Source organism: Pseudophryne corroboree, chromosome 1, assembly GCF_028390025.1.
Source record: "Pseudophryne corroboree isolate aPseCor3 chromosome 1, aPseCor3.hap2, whole genome shotgun sequence".
Taxonomy (NCBI): domain Eukaryota; kingdom Metazoa; phylum Chordata; class Amphibia; order Anura; family Myobatrachidae; genus Pseudophryne; species Pseudophryne corroboree.
The window spans coordinates 885,996,672-886,019,245 of record NC_086444.1 but is presented as its reverse complement, the minus strand read 5'-3'; the positions used below and the strand labels follow the sequence as shown (position 1 = coordinate 886,019,245).

Sequence of the window (22,574 nt, the reverse complement as noted above, 5' to 3'; positions counted from 1 at the left end):
AGGCTCTGAGCACTGAAGTTGCCATATTGGAAACTGCTCGAAATATATAAAACATGACAATTTGCTGTGCAATTACAAAAAATGTGGAAAAATATATGTGTTACTGCAATCATGAACTGAAAGACTTGGCTTGTAGGGTATCTTGATGAAATATATTTTAGTTTCCTCTGTGTTTAAGATGTAAATCCTTAGATTCGTTAAGTATCACCTCACTTCAATAATCCCATTCAATTATTTTTGTCAAAGAGGTTTGATTTATTATTTGTCTAATTTAATCACTGTGTGCCTATCAAAGAAGGATGGATTTGAGTTCCTGATGAAATAAAGTCTTTAGAACTGACATGTAGCGATACTACTTTGTGATGATTATATTACTAGATGCCAATAATGTGTGCCTATTGAAGAGTGATAAAGTCCATTCTTAATATTCTACAGAATCTTTCCAATCTATTCACCTTCCCATTGAATAATGAACATAATCAGCATCAACAATTAAAAGATGGATGCCTGCAGGAATGGATAATTTTAAACTCTGCAAAATTGTCCATTTCACAAACAAAAACACCATTGTTTAAAAGACACTCGCCTGAACAGGGACTTGAACCCTGGACCCTCAGTTTAAAAGTCTGATGCTCTACCGACTGAGCTATCCAGGCTCTGAGCACTGAAGTTGCCATATTGGAAACTGCTCAAAATATATAAAACATGACAATTTGCTGTGCAATTACAAAAAATGTGGAAAAATATATGTGTTACTGCAGTCATGAACTGAAAGACTTGGCTTGTAGGGTCTCTTGATGAAATATATTTTAGTTTAATCTGTGTTTAAGATGTAAATCCTTAGATTCGTTAAGTATCACCTTACTTCAATAATCACATTCAATTATTTTTGTCAAAGAGGTTTGATTTATTACTTGTCTAATTTAATCACTGTGTGCCTATCAAAGAAGGATGGATTTGAGTTCCTGATGAAATAAAGTCTTTAGAACTGACATGTAGCGATACTACTTTGTGATGATTATATTACTAGATGCCAATAATGTGTGCCTATTGAAGAGTGATAAAGTCCATTCTTAATATTCTACAGAATCTTTCCAATCTATTCACCTTCCCATTGAATAATGAACTTAATCAGCATCAACAATTAAAAGATGGCTGCCTGCAGGAATGGATAATTTTAAACTTTGCAAAATTGTCCATTTCACAAACAAAGACAACATTGTTTAATAGACACTCGCCTGAACAGGGACTTGAACCCTGGACACTCAGATTAAAAGTCTGATGCTCTACCGACTGAGCTATCCAAGCTCTGAGCACTGAAGTTGCCATATTGGAAACTGCTCGAAATATATAAAACATGACAATTTGCTGTGCAATTACAAAAAATGAGGAAAAATATATGTGTTACAGCTATCATGAACTGAAAGACTTGGCTTGTAGGGTCTCTTGATGAAATATATTTTAGTTTAATCTGTGTTTAAGATGTAAATCCTTAGATTCGTTAAGTATCACCTTACTTCAATAATCACATTCAATTATTTTTGTCAAAGAGGTTTGATTTATTACTTGTCTAATTTAATCACTGTGTGCCTATCAAAGAAAAATGGATTTGAGTTCCTGATGAAATAAAGTCTTTAGAACTGACATGTAGCGATACTACTTTGTGATGATTATATTACTAGATGCCAATAATGTGTGCCTATTGAAGAGTGATAAAGTCCATTCTTAATATTCTAAAGAATCTCTCCAATCTATACACCTTCCCATTGAATAATGAACATAATCAGCATCAACAATTAAAAGATGGCTGCCTGCAGGAATGGATAATTTTAAACTCTGCAAAATTGTCCATTTCACAAACAAAAACACCATTGTTTAAAAGACACTCGCCTGAACAGGGACTTGAACCGTGGACCCTCAGATTAAAAGTCTGATTCTCTACCGACAGAGCTATCTAGGCTCTGAGCACTGAAGTTGCCATATTGGAAACTGCTCGAAATATATAAAACATGACAATTTGCTGTGCAATTACAAAAAATGTGGAAAAATATATGTGTTACTGCAGTCATGAACTGAAAGACTTGGCTTGTAGGGTATCTTGATGAAATATATTTTAGTTTCCTCTGTGTTTAAGATGTAAATCCTTAGATGCTTTAAGTATCACCTCACTTCAATAATCACATTCAATTATTTTTGTCAAAGAGGTTTGATTTATTACTTGTCTAATTTAATCACTGTGTGCCTATCAAAGAAGGATGGATTTGAGTTCCTGATGAAATAAAGTCTTTAGAACTGACATGTAGCGACACTACTTTGTGATGATTATATTACTAGATGCCAATAATGTGTGCCTATTGAAGAGTGATAAATTCCATTCTTAATATTCTACAGAATCTTTCCAATCTATACACCTTCCCATTGAATAATGAACATAATCAGCATCAACAATTAAAAGATGGCTGCCTGCAGGAATGGATAATTTTAAACTCTGCAAAATTGTCCATTTCACAAACAAAAACACCATTGTTTAAAAGACACTCACCTGAATAGGGACTTGAACGCTTAACCCTCAGATTAAAAGTCTGATGCTCTACCGACTGAGCTATCTAGGCTTTGAGCACTGAAGTTGTCATATTGGAAACTGCTCGAAATATATAAAACATGACAATTTGCTGTGCAATTACAAAAAATGTGGAAAAATATATGTGTTACTGCAATCAGGAACTGAAAGACTTGGCTTGTAGGGTATCTTGATGAAATATATTTTAGTTTCTTCTGTGTTTAATATGTAAATCCTTAGATTCGTTAAGTATCACCTTACTTCAATAATCACATTCAATTATTTTTGTCAAAGAGGTTTGATTTATTACTTGTCTAATTTAATCACTGTGTGCCTATCAAAGAAGGATGGATTTGAGTTCCTGATGAAATAAAGTCTTTAGAACTGACATGTAGCGATACTACTTTGTGATGATTATATTACTAGATGCCAATAATGTGTGCCTATTGAAGAGTGATAAAGTCCATTCTTAATATTCTAAAGAATCTCTCCAATCTATACACCTTCCCATTGAATAATGAACATAATCAGCATCAACAATTAAAAGATTGCTGCCTGCAGGAATGGATGATTTTAAACTCTGCAAAATTGTCCATTTCACAAACAAAAACACCATTGTTTAAAAGACACTCGCAAGAACAGGGACTTGAACCCTGGACCCTCAGATTAAAAGTCTGATGCTCTACCGACAGAGCTATCCAGGCTCTGAGCACTGAAGTTGCCATATTGGAAACTGCTCGAAATATATAAAACATGACAATTTGCTGTGCAATTACAAAAAATGTGGAAAAATATATGTGTTACTGCAATCATGAACTGAAAGACTTGGCTTGTAGGGTATCTTGATGAAATATATTTTAGTTTCCTCTGTGTTTAAGATGTAAATCCTTAGATTCGTTAAGTATCACCTTACTTCAATAATCCCATTCAATTATTTTTGTCAAAGAGGTTTGATTTATTATTTGTCTAATTTAATCACTGTGTGCCTATCAAAGAAGGATGGATTTGAGTTCCTGATGAAATAAAGTCTTTAGAACTGACATGTAGCGATACTACTTTGTGATGATTATATTACTAGATGCCAATAATGTGTGCCTATTGAAGAGTGATAAAGTCCATTCTTAATATTCTACAGAATCTTTCCAATCTATTCACCTTCCCATTGAATAATGAACATAATCAGCATCAACAATTAAAAGATGGCTGCCTGCAGGAATGGATAATTTTAAACTCTGCAAAATTGTCCATTTCACAAACAAAAACACCATTGTTTAAAAGACACTCGCCTGAACAGGGACTTGAACCCTGGACCCTCAGTTTAAAAGTCTGATGCTCTACCGACTGAGCTATCCAGGCTCCGAGGACTGAAGTTGCCATATTGGAAACTGCTCAAAATATATAAAACATGACAATTTGCTGTGCAATTACAAAAAATGTGGAAAAATATATGTGTTACTGCAGTCATGAACTGAAAGACTTGGCTTGTAGGGTCTCTTGATGAAATATATTTTAGTTTAATCTGTGTTTAAGATGTAAATCCTTAGATTCGTTAAGTATCACCTTACTTCAATAATCACATTCAATTATTTTTGTCAAAGAGGTTTGATTTATTACTTGTCTAATTTAATCACTGTGTGCCTATCAAAGAAGGATGGATTTGAGTTCCTGATGAAATAAAGTCTTTAGAACTGACATGTAGCGATACTACTTTGTGATGATTATATTACTAGATGCCAATAATGTGTTCCTATTGAAGAGTGATAAAGTCCATTCTTAATATTCTACAGAATCTTTCCAATCTATACACCTTCCCATTGAATAATGAACATAATCAGCATCAACAATTAAAAGATGGCTGCCTGCAGGAATGGATGATTTTAAACTCTGCAAAATTGTCCATTTCACAAACAAAAACACCATTGTTTAAAAGACACTCGCCTGAACAGGGACTTGAACCCTGGACCCTCAGATTAAAAGTCTGATTCTCTACCAACTGAGCTATCCAGGATCTGAGCACTGAAGTTGCCATATTGGAAACTGCTCGAAATATATAAAACATGACAATTTGCTGTGCAATTACGAAAAATGTGGAAAAATATATGTGTTACTGCAATCATGAACTGAAAGACTTGGCTTGTAGGGTATCTTGATGAAATATATTTTAGTTTCCTCTGTGTTTAAGATGTAAATCCTTAGATTCGTTAAGTATCACCTTACTTCAATAATCACATTCAATTATTTTTGTCAAAGAGGTTTGATTTATTATTTGTCTAATTTAATCACTGTGTGCCTATCAAAGAAGGATGGATTTGAGTTCCTGATGAAATAAAGTCTTTAGAACTGACATGTAGCGATACTACTTTGTGATGATTATATTACTAGATGCCAATAATGTGTGCCTATTGAAGAGTAATAAAGTCCATTCTTAATATTCTAAAGAATCTCTCCAATCTATTCACCTTCCCATTGAATAATGAACATAATCAGCATCAACAATTAAAAGATTTCTGTCTGCAGGAATGGATGATTTTAAACTCTGCAAAATTGTCCATTTCACAAACAAAAACACCATTGTTTAAAAGACACTCGCCTGAACAGGGACTTGAATCCTGGACCCTCAGATTAAAAGTCTGATGCTCTACCGACTGAGCTATCCAGGCTCTGAGCACTGAAGTTGCCATATTGGAAACTGCTCGAAATATATAAAACATGACAATTTGCAGTGCAATTACAAAAAATGAGGAAAAATATATGTGTTACAGCTATCATGAACTGAAAGACTTGGCTTGTAGGGTCTCTTGATGAAATATATTTTAGTTTAATCTGTGTTTAAGATGTAAATCCTTTGATTCGTTAAGTATCACCTTACTTCAATAATCACATTCAATTATTTTTGTCAAAGAGGTTTGATTTATTACTTGTCTAATTTAATCACTGTGTGCCTATCAAAGAAGGATGGATTTGAGTTCCTGATGAAATAAAGTCTTTAGAACTGACATGTAGCGATACTACTTTGTGATGATTATATTACTAGATGCCAATAATGTGTGCCTATTGAAGAGTGATAAAGTCCATTCTTAATATTCTACAGAATCTTTCCAATCTATTCACCTTCCCATTGAATAATGAACATAATCAGCATCAACAATTAAAAGATGGCTGCCTGCAGGAATGGATAATTTTAAACTTTGCAAAATTGTCCATTTCACAAACAAAAACAACATTGTTTAATAGACACTCGCCTGAACAGGGACTTGAACCCTGGACCCTCAGATTAAAAGTCTGATGCTCTACCGACTGAGCTATCCAGGCTCTGAGCACTGAAGTTGCCATATTGGAAACTGCTCGAAATATATAAAACATGACAATTTGCTGTGCAATTACAAAAAATGTGGAAAAATATATGTGTTACTGCAGTCATGAACTGAAAGACTTGGCTTGTAGGGTATCTTGATGAAATATATTTTAGTTTCCTCTGTGTTTAAGATGTAAATCCTTAGATGCTTTAAGTATCACCTCACTTCAATAATTACATTCAATTATTTTTGTCAAAGAGGTTTGATTTATTACTTGTCTAATTTAATCACTGTGTGCCTATCAAAGAAGGATGGATTTGAGTTCCTGATGAAATAAAGTCTTTAGAACTGACATGTAGCGACACTACTTTGTGATGATTATATTACTAGATGCCAATAATGTGTGCCTATTGAAGAGTGATAAATTCCATTCTTAATATTCTACAGAATCTTTCCAATCTATACACCTTCCCATTGAATAATGAACATAATCAGCATCAACAATTAAAAGATGGCTGCCTGCAGGAATGGATAATTTTAAACTCTGCAAAATTGTCCATTTCACAAACAAAAACACCATTGTTTAAAAGACACTCACCTGAACAGGGACTTGAACGCTGGACACTCAGATTAAAAGTCTGATGCTCTACCGACTGAGCTATCTAGGCTTTGAGCACTGACGTTGTCATATTGGAAACTGCTCGAAATATATAAAACATGACAATTTGCTGTGCAATTACAAAAAATTTGGAAAAATATATGTGTTACTGCAATCAGGAACTGAAAGACTTGGCTTGTAGGGTATCTTGATGAAATATATTTTAGTTTCTTCTGTGTTTAATATGTAAATCCTTAGATTCGTTAAGTATCACCTTACTTCAATAATCACATTCAATTATTTTTGTCAAAGAGGTTTGATTTATTACTTGTCTAATTTAATCACTGTGTGCCTATCAAAGAAGGATGGATTTGAGTTCCTGATGAAATAAAGTCTTTAGAACTGACATGTAGCGATACTACTTTGTGATGATTATATTACTAGATGCCAATAATGTGTGCCTATTGAAGAGTGATAAAGTCCATTCTTAATATTCTAAAGAATCTCTCCAATCTATACACCTTCCCATTGAATAATGAACATAATCAGCATCAACAATTAAAAGATTGCTGCCTGCAGGAATGGATGATTTTAAACTCTGCAAAATTGTCCATTTCACAAACAAAAACACCATTGTTTAAAAGACACTCGCAAGAACAGGGACTTGAACCCTGGACCCTCAGATTAAAAGTCTGATGCTCTACCGACAGAGCTATCCAGGCTCTGAGCACTGAAGTTGCCATATTGGAAACTGCTCGAAATATATAAAACATGACAATTTGCTGTGCAATTACAAAAAATGTGGAAAAATATATGTGTTACTGCAATCATGAACTGAAAGACTTGGCTTGTAGGGTATCTTGATGAAATATATTTTAGTTTCCTCTGTGTTTAAGATGTAAATCCTTAGATTCGTTAAGTATCACCTTACTTCAATAATCCCATTCAATTATTTTTGTCAAAGAGGTTTGATTTATTATTTGTCTAATTTAATCACTGTGTGCCTATCAAAGAAGGATGGATTTGAGTTCCTGATGAAATAAAGTCTTTAGAACTGACATGTAGCGATACTACTTTGTGATGATTATATTACTAGATGCCAATAATGTGTGCCTATTGAAGAGTGATAAAGTCCATTCTTAATATTCTACAGAATCTTTCCAATCTATTCACCTTCCCATTGAATAATGAACATAATCAGCATCAACAATTAAAAGATGGCTGCCTGCAGGAATGGATAATTTTAAACTCTGCAAAATTGTCCATTTCACAAACAAAAACACCATTGTTTAAAAGACACTCGCCTGAACAGGGACTTGAACCCTGGACCCTCAGTTTAAAAGTCTGATGCTCTACCGACTGAGCTATCCAGGCTCTGAGGACTGAAGTTGCCATATTGGAAACTGCTCAAAATATATAAAACATGACAATTTGCTGTGCAATTACAAAAAATGTGGAAAAATATATGTGTTACTGCAGTCATGAACTGAAAGACTTGGCTTGTAGGGTCTCTTGATGAAATATATTTTAGTTTAATCTGTGTTTAAGATGTAAATCCTTAGATTCGTTAAGTATCACCTTACTTCAATAATCACATTCAATTATTTTTGTCAAAGAGGTTTGATTTATTACTTGTCTAATTTAATCACTGTGTGCCTATCAAAGAAGGATGGATTTGAGTTCCTGATGAAATAAAGTCTTTAGAACTGACATGTAGCGATACTACTTTGTGATGATTATATTACTAGATGCCAATAATGTGTGCCTATTGAAGAGTGATAAAGTCCATTCTTAATATTCTAAAGAATCTCTCCAATCTATACACCTTCCCATTGAATAATGAACATAATCAGCATCAACAATTAAAAGATTGCTGCCTGCAGGAATGGATGATTTTAAACTCTGCAAAATTGTCCATTTCACAAACAAAAACACCATTGTTTAAAAGACACTCGCAAGAACAGGGACTTGAACCCTGGACCCTCAGATTAAAAGTCTGATGCTCTACCGACAGAGCTATCCAGGCTCTGAGCACTGAAGTTGCCATATTGGAAACTGCTCGAAATATATAAAACATGACAATTTGCTGTGCAATTACAAAAAATGTGGAAAAATATATGTGTTACTGCAATCATGAACTGAAAGACTTGGCTTGTAGGGTATCTTGATGAAATATATTTTAGTTTCCTCTGTGTTTAAGATGTAAATCCTTAGATTCGTTAAGTATCACCTTACTTCAATAATCCCATTCAATTATTTTTGTCAAAGAGGTTTGATTTATTATTTGTCTAATTTAATCACTGTGTGCCTATCAAAGAAGGATGGATTTGAGTTCCTGATGAAATAAAGTCTTTAGAACTGACATGTAGCGATACTACTTTGTGATGATTATATTACTAGATGCCAATAATGTGTGCCTATTGAAGAGTGATAAAGTCCATTCTTAATATTCTACAGAATCTTTCCAATCTATTCACCTTCCCATTGAATAATGAACATAATCAGCATCAACAATTAAAAGATGGCTGCCTGCAGGAATGGATAATTTTAAACTCTGCAAAATTGTCCATTTCACAAACAAAAACACCATTGTTTAAAAGACACTCGCCTGAACAGGGACTTGAACCCTGGACCCTCAGTTTAAAAGTCTGATGCTCTACCGACTGAGCTATCCAGGCTCCGAGGACTGAAGTTGCCATATTGGAAACTGCTCAAAATATATAAAACATGACAATTTGCTGTGCAATTACAAAAAATGTGGAAAAATATATGTGTTACTGCAGTCATGAACTGAAAGACTTGGCTTGTAGGGTCTCTTGATGAAATATATTTTAGTTTAATCTGTGTTTAAGATGTAAATCCTTAGATTCGTTAAGTATCACCTTACTTCAATAATCACATTCAATTATTTTTGTCAAAGAGGTTTGATTTATTACTTGTCTAATTTAATCACTGTGTGCCTATCAAAGAAGGATGGATTTGAGTTCCTGATGAAATAAAGTCTTTAGAACTGACATGTAGCGATACTACTTTGTGATGATTATATTACTAGATGCCAATAATGTGTTCCTATTGAAGAGTGATAAAGTCCATTCTTAATATTCTACAGAATCTTTCCAATCTATACACCTTCCCATTGAATAATGAACATAATCAGCATCAACAATTAAAAGATGGCTGCCTGCAGGAATGGATGATTTTAAACTCTGCAAAATTGTCCATTTCACAAACAAAAACACCATTGTTTAAAAGACACTCGCCTGAACAGGGACTTGAACCCTGGACCCTCAGATTAAAAGTCTGATTCTCTACCAACTGAGCTATCCAGGATCTGAGCACTGAAGTTGCCATATTGGAAACTGCTCGAAATATATAAAACATGACAATTTGCTGTGCAATTACGAAAAATGTGGAAAAATATATGTGTTACTGCAATCATGAACTGAAAGACTTGGCTTGTAGGGTATCTTGATGAAATATATTTTAGTTTCCTCTGTGTTTAAGATGTAAATCCTTAGATTCGTTAAGTATCACCTTACTTCAATAATCACATTCAATTATTTTTGTCAAAGAGGTTTGATTTATTATTTGTCTAATTTAATCACTGTGTGCCTATCAAAGAAGGATGGATTTGAGTTCCTGATGAAATAAAGTCTTTAGAACTGACATGTAGCGATACTACTTTGTGATGATTATATTACTAGATGCCAATAATGTGTGCCTATTGAAGAGTAATAAAGTCCATTCTTAATATTCTAAAGAATCTCTCCAATCTATTCACCTTCCCATTGAATAATGAACATAATCAGCATCAACAATTAAAAGATTTCTGTCTGCAGGAATGGATGATTTTAAACTCTGCAAAATTGTCCATTTCACAAACAAAAACACCATTGTTTAAAAGACACTCGCCTGAACAGGGACTTGAATCCTGGACCCTCAGATTAAAAGTCTGATGCTCTACCGACTGAGCTATCCAGGCTCTGAGCACTGAAGTTGCCATATTGGAAACTGCTCGAAATATATAAAACATGACAATTTGCAGTGCAATTACAAAAAATGAGGAAAAATATATGTGTTACAGCTATCATGAACTGAAAGACTTGGCTTGTAGGGTCTCTTGATGAAATATATTTTAGTTTAATCTGTGTTTAAGATGTAAATCCTTTGATTCGTTAAGTATCACCTTACTTCAATAATCACATTCAATTATTTTTGTCAAAGAGGTTTGATTTATTACTTGTCTAATTTAATCACTGTGTGCCTATCAAAGAAGGATGGATTTGAGTTCCTGATGAAATAAAGTCTTTAGAACTGACATGTAGCGATACTACTTTGTGATGATTATATTACTAGATGCCAATAATGTGTGCCTATTGAAGAGTGATAAAGTCCATTCTTAATATTCTACAGAATCTTTCCAATCTATTCACCTTCCCATTGAATAATGAACATAATCAGCATCAACAATTAAAAGATGGCTGCCTGCAGGAATGGATAATTTTAAACTTTGCAAAATTGTCCATTTCACAAACAAAAACAACATTGTTTAATAGACACTCGCCTGAACAGGGACTTGAACCCTGGACCCTCAGATTAAAAGTCTGATGCTCTACCGACTGAGCTATCCAGGCTCTGAGCACTGAAGTTGCCATATTGGAAACTGCTCGAAATATATAAAACATGACAATTTGCTGTGCAATTACAAAAAATGTGGAAAAATATATGTGTTACTGCAGTCATGAACTGAAAGACTTGGCTTGTAGGGTATCTTGATGAAATATATTTTAGTTTCCTCTGTGTTTAAGATGTAAATCCTTAGATGCTTTAAGTATCACCTCACTTCAATAATTACATTCAATTATTTTTGTCAAAGAGGTTTGATTTATTACTTGTCTAATTTAATCACTGTGTGCCTATCAAAGAAGGATGGATTTGAGTTCCTGATGAAATAAAGTCTTTAGAACTGACATGTAGCGACACTACTTTGTGATGATTATATTACTAGATGCCAATAATGTGTGCCTATTGAAGAGTGATAAATTCCATTCTTAATATTCTACAGAATCTTTCCAATCTATACACCTTCCCATTGAATAATGAACATAATCAGCATCAACAATTAAAAGATGGCTGCCTGCAGGAATGGATAATTTTAAACTCTGCAAAATTGTCCATTTCACAAACAAAAACACCATTGTTTAAAAGACACTCACCTGAACAGGGACTTGAACGCTGGACACTCAGATTAAAAGTCTGATGCTCTACCGACTGAGCTATCTAGGCTTTGAGCACTGACGTTGTCATATTGGAAACTGCTCGAAATATATAAAACATGACAATTTGCTGTGCAATTACAAAAAATTTGGAAAAATATATGTGTTACTGCAATCAGGAACTGAAAGACTTGGCTTGTAGGGTATCTTGATGAAATATATTTTAGTTTCTTCTGTGTTTAATATGTAAATCCTTAGATTCGTTAAGTATCACCTTACTTCAATAATCACATTCAATTATTTTTGTCAAAGAGGTTTGATTTATTACTTGTCTAATTTAATCACTGTGTGCCTATCAAAGAAGGATGGATTTGAGTTCCTGATGAAATAAAGTCTTTAGAACTGACATGTAGCGATACTACTTTGTGATGATTATATTACTAGATGCCAATAATGTGTGCCTATTGAAGAGTGATAAAGTCCATTCTTAATATTCTAAAGAATCTCTCCAATCTATACACCTTCCCATTGAATAATGAACATAATCAGCATCAACAATTAAAAGATTGCTGCCTGCAGGAATGGATGATTTTAAACTCTGCAAAATTGTCCATTTCACAAACAAAAACACCATTGTTTAAAAGACACTCGCAAGAACAGGGACTTGAACCCTGGACCCTCAGATTAAAAGTCTGATGCTCTACCGACAGAGCTATCCAGGCTCTGAGCACTGAAGTTGCCATATTGGAAACTGCTCGAAATATATAAAACATGACAATTTGCTGTGCAATTACAAAAAATGTGGAAAAATATATGTGTTACTGCAATCATGAACTGAAAGACTTGGCTTGTAGGGTATCTTGATGAAATATATTTTAGTTTCCTCTGTGTTTAAGATGTAAATCCTTAGATTCGTTAAGTATCACCTTACTTCAATAATCCCATTCAATTATTTTTGTCAAAGAGGTTTGATTTATTATTTGTCTAATTTAATCACTGTGTGCCTATCAAAGAAGGATGGATTTGAGTTCCTGATGAAATAAAGTCTTTAGAACTGACATGTAGCGATACTACTTTGTGATGATTATATTACTAGATGCCAATAATGTGTGCCTATTGAAGAGTGATAAAGTCCATTCTTAATATTCTACAGAATCTTTCCAATCTATTCACCTTCCCATTGAATAATGAACATAATCAGCATCAACAATTAAAAGATGGCTGCCTGCAGGAATGGATAATTTTAAACTCTGCAAAATTGTCCATTTCACAAACAAAAACACCATTGTTTAAAAGACACTCGCCTGAACAGGGACTTGAACCCTGGACCCTCAGTTTAAAAGTCTGATGCTCTACCGACTGAGCTATCCAGGCTCTGAGGACTGAAGTTGCCATATTGGAAACTGCTCAAAATATATAAAACATGACAATTTGCTGTGCAATTACAAAAAATGTGGAAAAATATATGTGTTACTGCAGTCATGAACTGAAAGACTTGGCTTGTAGGGTCTCTTGATGAAATATATTTTAGTTTAATCTGTGTTTAAGATGTAAATCCTTAGATTCGTTAAGTATCACCTTACTTCAATAATCACATTCAATTATTTTTGTCAAAGAGGTTTGATTTATTACTTGTCTAATTTAATCACTGTGTGCCTATCAAAGAAGGATGGATTTGAGTTCCTGATGAAATAAAGTCTTTAGAACTGACATGTAGCGATACTACTTTGTGATGATTATATTACTAGATGCCAATAATGTGTGCCTATTGAAGAGTGATAAAGTCCATTCTTAATATTCTACAGAATCTTTCCAATCTATTCACCTTCCCATTGAATAATGAACTTAATCAGCATCAACAATTAAAAGATGGCTGCCTGCAGGAATGGATCATTTTAAACTTTGCAAAATTGTCCATTTCACAAACAAAGACAACATTGTTTAATAGACACTCACCTGAACAGGGACATGAACCCTGGACCCTCAGATTAAAAGTCTGATGCTCTACCGACTGAGCTATCCAAGCTCTGAGCACTGAAGTTGCCATATTGGAAACTGCTCGAAATATATAAAACATGACAATTTGCTGTGCAATTACAAAAAATGAGGAAAAATATATGTGTTACAGCTATCATGAACTGAAAGACTTGGCTTGTAGGGTCTCTTGATGAAATATATTTTAGTTTAATCTGTGTTTAAGATGTAAATCCTTAGATTCGTTAAGTATCACCTTACTTCAATAATCACATTCAATTATTTTTGTCAAAGAGGTTTGATTTATTACATGTCTAATTTAATCACTGTGTGCCTATCAAAGAAGGATGGATTTGAGTTCCTGATGAAATAAAGTCTTTAGAACTGACATGTAGCGATACTACTTTGTGATGATTATATTACTAGATGCCAATAATGTGTGCCTATTGAAGAGTGATAAAGTCCATTCTTAATATTCTAAAGAATCTCTCCAATCTATACACCTTCCCATTGAATAATTAACATAATCAGCATCAACAATTAAAAGATGGCTGCCTGCAGGAATGGATGATTTTAAACTCTGCAAAATTGTCCATTTCACAAACAAAAACACCATTGTTTAAAAGACACTCGCAAGAACAGGGACTTGAACTCTGGACCCTCAGATTAAAAGTCTGATGCTCTACCGACTGAGCTATCCAGGCTCTGAGCACTGAAGTTGCCATATTGGAAACTGCTCGAAATATATAAAACATGACAATTTGCTGTGCAATTACAAAAAATGTGGAAAAATATATGTGTTACTGCAATCATGAACTGAAAGACTTGGCTTGTAGGGTATCTTGATGAAATATATTTTAGTTTCCTCTGTGTTTAAGATGTAAATCCTTAGATGCTTTAAGTATCACCTCACTTCAATAATCACATTCAATTATTTTTGTCAAAGAGGTTTGATTTATTACTTGTCTAATTTAATCACTGTGTGCCTATCAAAGAAGGATGGATTTGAGTTCCTGATGAAATAAAGTCTTTAGAACTGACATGTAGCGACACTACTTTGTGATGATTATATTACTAGATGCCAATAATGTGTGCCTATTGAAGAGTGATAAATTCCATTCTTAATATTCTACAGAATCTTTCCAATCTATACACCTTCCCATTGAATAATGAACATAATCAGCATCAACAATTAAAAGATGGCTGCCTGCAGGAATGGATAATTTTAAACTCTGCAAAATTGTCCATTTCACAAACAAAAACACCATTGTTTAAAAGACACTCGCCTGAACAGGGACTTGAACCCTGGACCCTCAGATTAAAAGTCTGATGCTCTACCGACTGAGCTATCCAGTATCTGTGTGCTGAAGTTGCCATAATGGAAACTGCTCGAAATATATAAAACATGACAATTTGCTGTGCAATTACAAAAAATGTGGAAAAATATATGTGTTACTGCAATCATGAACTGAAAGACTTGGCTTGTAGGGTATCTTGATGAAATATATTTTAGTTTCCTCTGTGTTTAAGTTGTAAATCCTTAGATGCTTTAAGTATCACCTCACTTCAATAATCACATTCAATTATTTTTGTCAAAGAGGTTTGATTTATCACTTGTCTAATTTAATCACTGTGTGCCTATCAAAGAAGGATGGATTTGAGTTCCTGATGAAATAAAGTCTTTAGAACTGACATGTAGCGATACTACTTTGTGATGATTATATTACTAGATGCCAATAATGTGTTCCTATTGAAGAGTGATAAAGTCCATTCTTAATATTCTACAGAATCTTTCCAATCTATTCACCTTCCCATTGAATAATGAACATAATCAGCATCAACAATTAAAAGATGGCTGCCTGCAGGAATGGATAATTTTAAACTCTGCAAAATTGTCCATTTCACAAACAAAAACACCATTGTTCAAAAGACACTCGCCTGAACAGGGACTTGAACCCTGGACCCTCAGATTAAAAGTCTGATGCTCTACCGACTGAGCTATCCAGACTCTGAGTGCTGAAGTTGCCATATTGGAAACTGCTCGAAATATATAAAACATGACAATGTGCTGTGCAAATACAAAAAATGTGGATAAATATATGTGTTACTGCAATCATGAACTGAAAGACTTGGCTTGTAGGGTCTCTTGATGAAATATATTTTAGTTTCCTCTGTGTTTAAGTTGTAAATCCTTAGATGCTTTAAGTATCACCTCACTTCAATAATCACATTCAATTATTTTTGTCAAAGAGGTTTGATTTATTACTTGTCTATTTTAATCACTGTGTGCCTATCAAAGAAGGATGGATTTGAGTTCCTGATGAAATAAAGTCTTTAGAACTTACATGTAGCCATACTACTTTGTGATGATTATATTACTAGATGCCAATAATGTGTGCCTATTGAAGAGTGATAAAGTCCATTCTTAATATTCTACAGAATCTTTCCAATCTATACACCTTCCCATTGAATAATGAACATAATCAGCATCAACAATTAAAAGATGGCTGCCTGCAGGAATGGATGATTTTAAACTCTACAAAATTGTCCATTTCACAAAAAAAAACACCATTGTTTAAAAGACACTCGCCTGAACAGGGACTTGAACCCTGGACCCTCAGATTAAAAGTCTGATGCTCTACCGACTGAGCTATCCAGTATCTGAGTGCTGATGTTGCCATAATGGAAACTGCTCGAAATATATAAAACATGACAATTTGCTGTGCAATTACAAAAAATGTGGAAAAATATATGTGTTAATGCAATCATGAACTGAAAAACTTGGCTTGTAGGGTCTCTTGATGAAATATATTTTAGTTTCCTCTGTATTTAAGATGTAAATCCTTAGATTCGTTAAGTATCACCTTACTTCAATAATCACATTCAATTATTTTTGTCAAAGAAGTTTGATTTATTACTTGTCTAATTTAATCACTGTGTGCCTATCATAGAAGGATGGATTTGAGTTCCTGATGAAATAAAGTCTTTAGAACTGACATGTAGCGATACTACTTTGTGATGATTATATTACTAGATGCCAATAATGTGTGCCTATTGAAGAGTGATAAAGTCCATTCTTAATATTCTACAGAATCTTTCCAATCTATACACCTTCCCATTGAATAATGAACATAATCAGCATCAACAATTAAAAGATGGCTGCCTGCAGGAATGGATGATTTTAAACTCTGCAAAATTGTCCATTTCACAAACAAAAACACCATTGTTTAAAAGACACTCGCAAGAACAGGGACTTGAACCCTGGACCCTCAGATTAAAAGTCTGATGCTCTACCGACAGAGTTATCCAGGCTCTGAGCACTGAAGTTGCCATATTGGAAACTGCTCGAAATATATAAAACATGACAATTTGCTGTGCAATTACAAAAAATGTGGAAAAATATATGTGTTACTGCAATCATGAACTGAAAGACTTGGCTTGTAGGGTATCTTGATGAAATATATTTTAGTTTCCTCTGTGTTTAAGATGTAAATCCTTTGATTCATTAAGTATCACCTTACTTCAATAATCCCATTCAATTATTTTTGTCAAAGAGGTTTGATTTATTATTTGTCTAATTTAATCACTGTGTGCCTATCAAAGAAGGATGGATTTGTGTTTCTGATGAAATAAAGTCTTTAGAACTGACATGTAGCGATACTACTTTGTGATGATTATATTACTAGATGCCAATAATGTGTGCCTATTGAAGAGTGATAAAGTCCATTCTTAATATTCTACAGAATCTTTCCAATCTATTCACCTTCCCATTGAATAATGAACATAATCAGCATCAACAAATAAAAGATGGCTGCCTGCAGGAATGGATAATTTTAAACTCTGCAAAATTGTCCATTTCACAAACAAAAACACCATTGTTTAAAAGACACTCGCCTGAACAGGGACTTGAACCCTGGACCCTCAGTTTAAAAGTCTGATGCTCTACCGACTGAGCTATCCAGGCTCTAAGCACTGAAATTGCCATATTGGAAACTGCTCAAAATATATAAAACATGACAATTTGCTGTGCAATTACAAAAAATGTGGAAAAATATATGTGTTACTGCAGTCATGAACTGAAAGACTTGGCTTGTAGGGTCTCTTGATGAAATATATTTTAGTTTCCTCTGTGTTTAAGATGTAAATCCTTAGATTCGTTAAGTATCACCTTACTTCAATAATCACATTCAATTATTTTTGTCAAAGAGGTTTGATTTATTGCTTGTCTAATTTAATCACTGTGTGCCTATCAAAGAAGGATGGATTTGAGTTCCTGATGAAATAAAGTCTTTAGAACTGACATGTAGCGATACTACTTTGTGATGATTATATTACTAGATGTCAATAATGTGTGCCTATTGAAGAGTGATAAAGTCCATTCTTAATATTCTACAGAATCTTTCCAATCTATTCACCTTCCCATTGAATAATGAACTTAATCAGCATCAACAATTAAAAGATGACTGCCTGCAGGAATGGATAATTTTAAACTTTGCAAAATTGTCCATTTCACAAACAAAGACAACATTGTTTAATAGACACTCGCCTGAACAGGGACTTGAACCCTGGACCCTCAGATTAAAAGTCTGATGCTCTACCGACTGAGCTTTCCAAGCTCTGAGCACTGAAGTTGCCATATTGGAAACTGCTCGAAATATATAAAACATGACAATTTGCTGTGCAATTATAAAAAATGAGGAAAAATATATGTGTTACAGCTATCATGAACTGAAAGACTTGGCTTGTAGGGTCTCTTGATGAAATATATTTTAGTTTAATCTGTGTTTAAGATGTAAATCCTTAGATTCGTTAAGTATCACCTTACTTCAATAATCACATTCAATTATTTTTGTCAAAGAGGTTTGATTTATTACTTGTCTAATTTAATCACTGTGTGCCTATCAAAGAAGGATGGATTTGAGTTCCTGATGAAATAAAGTCTTTAGAACTGACATGTAGCGATACTACTTTGTGATGATTATATTACTAGATGCCAATAATGTGTTCCTATTGAAGAGTGATAAAGTCCATTCTTAATATTCTACAGAATCTTTCCAATCTATTCACCTTCCCATTGAATAATGAACTTAATCAGCATCAACAATTAAAAGATGGCTGCCTGCAGGAATGGATAATTTTAAACTCTGCAAAATTGTCCATTTCACAAACAAAAACACCATTGTTCAAAAGACACTCGCCTGAACAGGGACTTGAACCCTGGACCCTCAGATTAAAAGTCTGATGCTCTACCGACTGAGCTATCCAGACTTTGAGTGCTGAAGTTGCCATATTGGAAACTGCTCGAAATATATAAAACATGACAATGTGCTGTGCAAATACAAAAAATGTGGATAAATATATGTGTTACTGCAATCATGAACTGAAAGACTTGGCTTGTAGGGTCTCTTGATGAAATATATTTTAGTTTCCTCTGTGTTTAAGTTGTAAATCCTTAGATGCTTTAAGTATCACCTCACTTCAATAATCACATTCAATTATTTTTGTCAAAGAGGTTTGATTTATTACTTGTCTATTTTAATCACTGTGTGCCTATCAAAGAAGGATGGATTTGAGTTCCTGATGAAATAAAGTCTTTAGAACTTACATGTAGCCATACTACTTTGTAATGATTATATTACTAGATGCCAATAATGTGTGCCTATTGAAGAGTGATAAAGTCCATTCTTAATATTCTACAGAATCTTTCCAATCTATACACCTTCCCATTGAATAATGAACATAATCAGCATCAACAATTAAAAGATGGCTGCCTGCAGGAATGGATGATTTTAAACTCTACAAAATTGTCCATTTCACAAACAAAAACACCATTGTTTAAAAGACACTCGCCTGAACAGGGACTTGAACCCTGGACCCTCAGATTAAAAGTCTGATGCTCTACCGACTGAGCTATCCAGTATCTGAGTGCTGATGTTGCCATAATGGAAACTGCTCGAAATATATAAAACATGACAATTTGCTGTGCAATTACAAAAAATGTGGAAAAATATATGTGTTACTGCAATCATGAACTGAAAGACTTGGCTTGTAGGGTATATTGATGAAATATATTTTAGTTTCCTCTGTGTTTAAGTTGTAAATCCTTAGATGCTTTAAGTATCACCTCACTTCAATAATCACATTCAATTATTTTTGTCAAAGAGGTTTGATTTATCACTTGTCTAATTTAATCACTGTGTGCCTATCAAAGAAGGATTGATTTGAGTTCCTGATGAAACAAAGTCTTTAGAACTGACATGTAGTGATACTACTTTGTGATGACTATATTACTAGATGCCAATAATGTGTGCCTATTGAAGAGTAATAAAGTCCATTCTTAATATTCTAAAGAATCTCTCCAATGAATAATGAACATAATCAGCATCAACAATTAAAAGATGGCTGCCTGCAGGAATGGATGATTTTAAACTCTGCAAAATTGTCCATTTCACAAACAAAAACACCATTGTTTAAAAGACACTCGCCTGAACAGGGACTTGAACCCTGGACCCTCAGATTAAAAGTCTGATGCTCTACCGACTGAGCTATCCAGGCTCTGAGCACTGAAGTTGCCATATTGGAAACTGCTCGAAATATATAAAACATGACAATTTGCTGTGCAATTACAAAAAATGAGGAAAAATATATGTGTTACAGCTATCATGAACTGAAAGACTTGGCTTGTAGGGTCTCTTGATGAAATATATTTTAGTTTAATCTGTGTTTAAGATGTAAATCCTTAGATTCGTTAAGTATCACCTTACTTCAATAATCACATTCAATTATTTTTGTCAAAGAGGTTTGATTTATTACTTGTCTAATTTAATCACTGTGTGCCTATCATAGAAGGATTGATTTGAGTTCCTGATGAAATAAAGTCTTTAGAACTGACATGTAGCGATACTACTTTGTGATGATTATATTACTAGATGCCAATAATGTGTGCCTATTGAAGAGTGATAAAGTCCATTCTTAATATTCTACAGAATCTTTCCAATCTATACACCTTCCCATTGAATAATGAACATAATCAGCATCAACAATTAAAAGATGGCTGCCTGCAGGAATGGATGATTTTAAACTCTGCAAAATTGTCCATTTCACAAACAAAAACACCATTGTTTAAAAGACACTCGCCTGAACAGGGACTTGAACCCTGGTCTCTCAGATTAAAAGTCTGATGCTCTACCGACTGAGCTATCCAGTATCTGAGTGCTGAAGTTGTCAAAATGGAAACTGCTCGAAATATATAAAACATGACAATTTGCTGTGCAATTACAAAAAATGTGAAAAAATATATGTGTTACTGCAATCATGAACTGAAAGACTTGGCTTGTAGGGTATCTTGATGAAATATATTTTAGTTTCCTCTGTGTTTAAGTTGTAAATCCTTAGATGCTTTAAGTATCACCTCACTTCAATAATCACATTCAATTATTTTTGTCAAAGAGGTTTGATTTATCACTTGTCTAATTTAATCACTGTGTGCCTATCAAAGAAGGATTGATTTGAGTTCCTGATGAAACAAAGTCTTTAGAACTGACATGTAGTGATACTACTTTGTGATGACTATATTACTAGATGCCAATAATGTGTGCCTATTGAAGAATAATAAAGTCCATTCTTAATATTCTAAAGAATCTCTCCAATGAATAATGAACATAATCAGCATCAACAATTAAAAGATGGCTGCCTGCAGGAATGGATGATTTTAAACTCTGCAAAATTGTCCATTTCACAAACAAAAACACCATTGTTTAAAAGACACTCGCCTGAACAGGGACTTGAACCCTGGACCCTCAGATTAAAAGTCTGATGCTCTACCGACTGAGCTATCCAGGATGTGAGCACTGAAGTTGCCATATTGGAAACTGCTCGAAATATATAAAACATGACAATTTGCTGTGCAATTACAAAAAATGAGGAAAAATATATGTGTTACAGCTATCATGAACTGAAAGACTTGGCTTGTAGGGTCTCTTGATGAAATATATTTTAGTTTAATCTGTGTTTAAGATGTAAATCCTTAGATTCGTTAAGTATCACCTTACTTCAATAATCACATTCAATTATTTTTGTCAAAGAGGTTTGATTTATTACTTGTCTAATTTAATCACTGTGTGCCTATCAAAGAAGGATGGATTTGAGTTCCTGATGAAATAAAGTCTTTAGAACTGACATGTAGTGATACTACTTTGTGATGATTATATTACTAGATGCCAATAATGTGTGCCTATTGAAGAGTGATAAAGTCCATTCTTAATATTCTAAAGAATCTCTCCAATCTATACACCTTCCCATTGAATAATGAACATAATCAGCATCAACAATTAAAAGATGGCTGCCTGCAGGAATGGATGATTTTAAACTCTGCAAAATTGTCCATTTCACAAACAAAAACACCATTGTTTAAAAGACACTTGCAAGAACAGGGACTTGAACCCTGGACCCTCAGATTAAAAGTCTGATGCTCTACCGACTGAGATATCCAGGCTCTGAGCACTGAAGTTGCCATATTGGAAAATACTCGAAATATATAAAACATGACAATTTGCTGTGCAATTACAAAAAATGTGGAAAAATATATGTGTTACTGCAATCATGAACTGAAAGACTTGGCTTGTAGGGTCTCTTGATGAAATATATTTTAGTTTCCTCTGTGTTTAAGATGTAAATCCTTAGATTCGTTAAGTATCACCTTACTTCAATAATCACATTCAATTATTTTTGTCAAAGAGGTTTGATTTATTACTTGTCTAATTTAATCACTGTGTGCCTATCAAACAAGGATGGAATTGAGTTCCTGATGAAATAAAGTCTTTAGAACTGACATGTAGCGATACTACTTTGTGATGATTATATTACTAGATGCCAATAATGTGTGCCTATTGAAGAGTGATAAAGTCCATTCTTAATATTCTACAGAATCT

The 22,574-nt window shown here is 33.8% G+C and overlaps 19 non-coding genes across 19 annotated transcripts; all 19 read right to left on the bottom strand.

The window, feature by feature from the left end:
* Window positions 1–583: 583 nt before the first annotated feature.
* Window positions 584–656, bottom strand: TRNAK-UUU (transfer RNA lysine (anticodon UUU)). The gene has a single exon. It is a non-coding gene; the product is annotated as a tRNA-Lys (tRNA).
* A 579-nt stretch (window positions 657–1,235) lies between these two features.
* Window positions 1,236–1,308, bottom strand: TRNAK-UUU (transfer RNA lysine (anticodon UUU)). The gene has a single exon. It is a non-coding gene; the product is annotated as a tRNA-Lys (tRNA).
* A 2,535-nt stretch (window positions 1,309–3,843) lies between these two features.
* On the bottom strand, window positions 3,844–3,916 carry TRNAK-UUU (transfer RNA lysine (anticodon UUU)). The gene has a single exon. It is a non-coding gene; the product is annotated as a tRNA-Lys (tRNA).
* Window positions 3,917–5,147: 1,231 nt separating this feature from the next.
* On the bottom strand, window positions 5,148–5,220 carry TRNAK-UUU (transfer RNA lysine (anticodon UUU)). Its single transcript has one exon. It is a non-coding gene; the product is annotated as a tRNA-Lys (tRNA).
* A 579-nt stretch (window positions 5,221–5,799) lies between these two features.
* On the bottom strand, window positions 5,800–5,872 carry TRNAK-UUU (transfer RNA lysine (anticodon UUU)). The gene has a single exon. It is a non-coding gene; the product is annotated as a tRNA-Lys (tRNA).
* Window positions 5,873–7,755: 1,883 nt separating this feature from the next.
* On the bottom strand, window positions 7,756–7,828 carry TRNAK-UUU (transfer RNA lysine (anticodon UUU)). Its single transcript has one exon. It is a non-coding gene; the product is annotated as a tRNA-Lys (tRNA).
* Window positions 7,829–9,059: 1,231 nt separating this feature from the next.
* TRNAK-UUU (transfer RNA lysine (anticodon UUU)) lies at window positions 9,060–9,132 on the bottom strand. Its single transcript has one exon. It is a non-coding gene; the product is annotated as a tRNA-Lys (tRNA).
* Window positions 9,133–10,363: 1,231 nt separating this feature from the next.
* Window positions 10,364–10,436, bottom strand: TRNAK-UUU (transfer RNA lysine (anticodon UUU)). The gene has a single exon. It is a non-coding gene; the product is annotated as a tRNA-Lys (tRNA).
* A 579-nt stretch (window positions 10,437–11,015) lies between these two features.
* Window positions 11,016–11,088, bottom strand: TRNAK-UUU (transfer RNA lysine (anticodon UUU)). Its single transcript has one exon. It is a non-coding gene; the product is annotated as a tRNA-Lys (tRNA).
* A 1,883-nt stretch (window positions 11,089–12,971) lies between these two features.
* TRNAK-UUU (transfer RNA lysine (anticodon UUU)) lies at window positions 12,972–13,044 on the bottom strand. The gene has a single exon. It is a non-coding gene; the product is annotated as a tRNA-Lys (tRNA).
* Window positions 13,045–14,925: 1,881 nt separating this feature from the next.
* Window positions 14,926–15,000, bottom strand: TRNAK-UUU (transfer RNA lysine (anticodon UUU)). The gene has a single exon. It is a non-coding gene; the product is annotated as a tRNA-Lys (tRNA).
* A 579-nt stretch (window positions 15,001–15,579) lies between these two features.
* Window positions 15,580–15,652, bottom strand: TRNAK-UUU (transfer RNA lysine (anticodon UUU)). The gene has a single exon. It is a non-coding gene; the product is annotated as a tRNA-Lys (tRNA).
* A 577-nt stretch (window positions 15,653–16,229) lies between these two features.
* TRNAK-UUU (transfer RNA lysine (anticodon UUU)) lies at window positions 16,230–16,304 on the bottom strand. The gene has a single exon. It is a non-coding gene; the product is annotated as a tRNA-Lys (tRNA).
* Window positions 16,305–17,535: 1,231 nt separating this feature from the next.
* On the bottom strand, window positions 17,536–17,608 carry TRNAK-UUU (transfer RNA lysine (anticodon UUU)). The gene has a single exon. It is a non-coding gene; the product is annotated as a tRNA-Lys (tRNA).
* A 579-nt stretch (window positions 17,609–18,187) lies between these two features.
* On the bottom strand, window positions 18,188–18,260 carry TRNAK-UUU (transfer RNA lysine (anticodon UUU)). The gene has a single exon. It is a non-coding gene; the product is annotated as a tRNA-Lys (tRNA).
* A 579-nt stretch (window positions 18,261–18,839) lies between these two features.
* TRNAK-UUU (transfer RNA lysine (anticodon UUU)) lies at window positions 18,840–18,912 on the bottom strand. Its single transcript has one exon. It is a non-coding gene; the product is annotated as a tRNA-Lys (tRNA).
* Window positions 18,913–19,489: 577 nt separating this feature from the next.
* On the bottom strand, window positions 19,490–19,564 carry TRNAK-UUU (transfer RNA lysine (anticodon UUU)). The gene has a single exon. It is a non-coding gene; the product is annotated as a tRNA-Lys (tRNA).
* Window positions 19,565–20,126: 562 nt separating this feature from the next.
* Window positions 20,127–20,199, bottom strand: TRNAK-UUU (transfer RNA lysine (anticodon UUU)). Its single transcript has one exon. It is a non-coding gene; the product is annotated as a tRNA-Lys (tRNA).
* Window positions 20,200–21,413: 1,214 nt separating this feature from the next.
* Window positions 21,414–21,486, bottom strand: TRNAK-UUU (transfer RNA lysine (anticodon UUU)). Its single transcript has one exon. It is a non-coding gene; the product is annotated as a tRNA-Lys (tRNA).
* Between the last annotated feature and the right edge of the window lie 1,088 nt (window positions 21,487–22,574).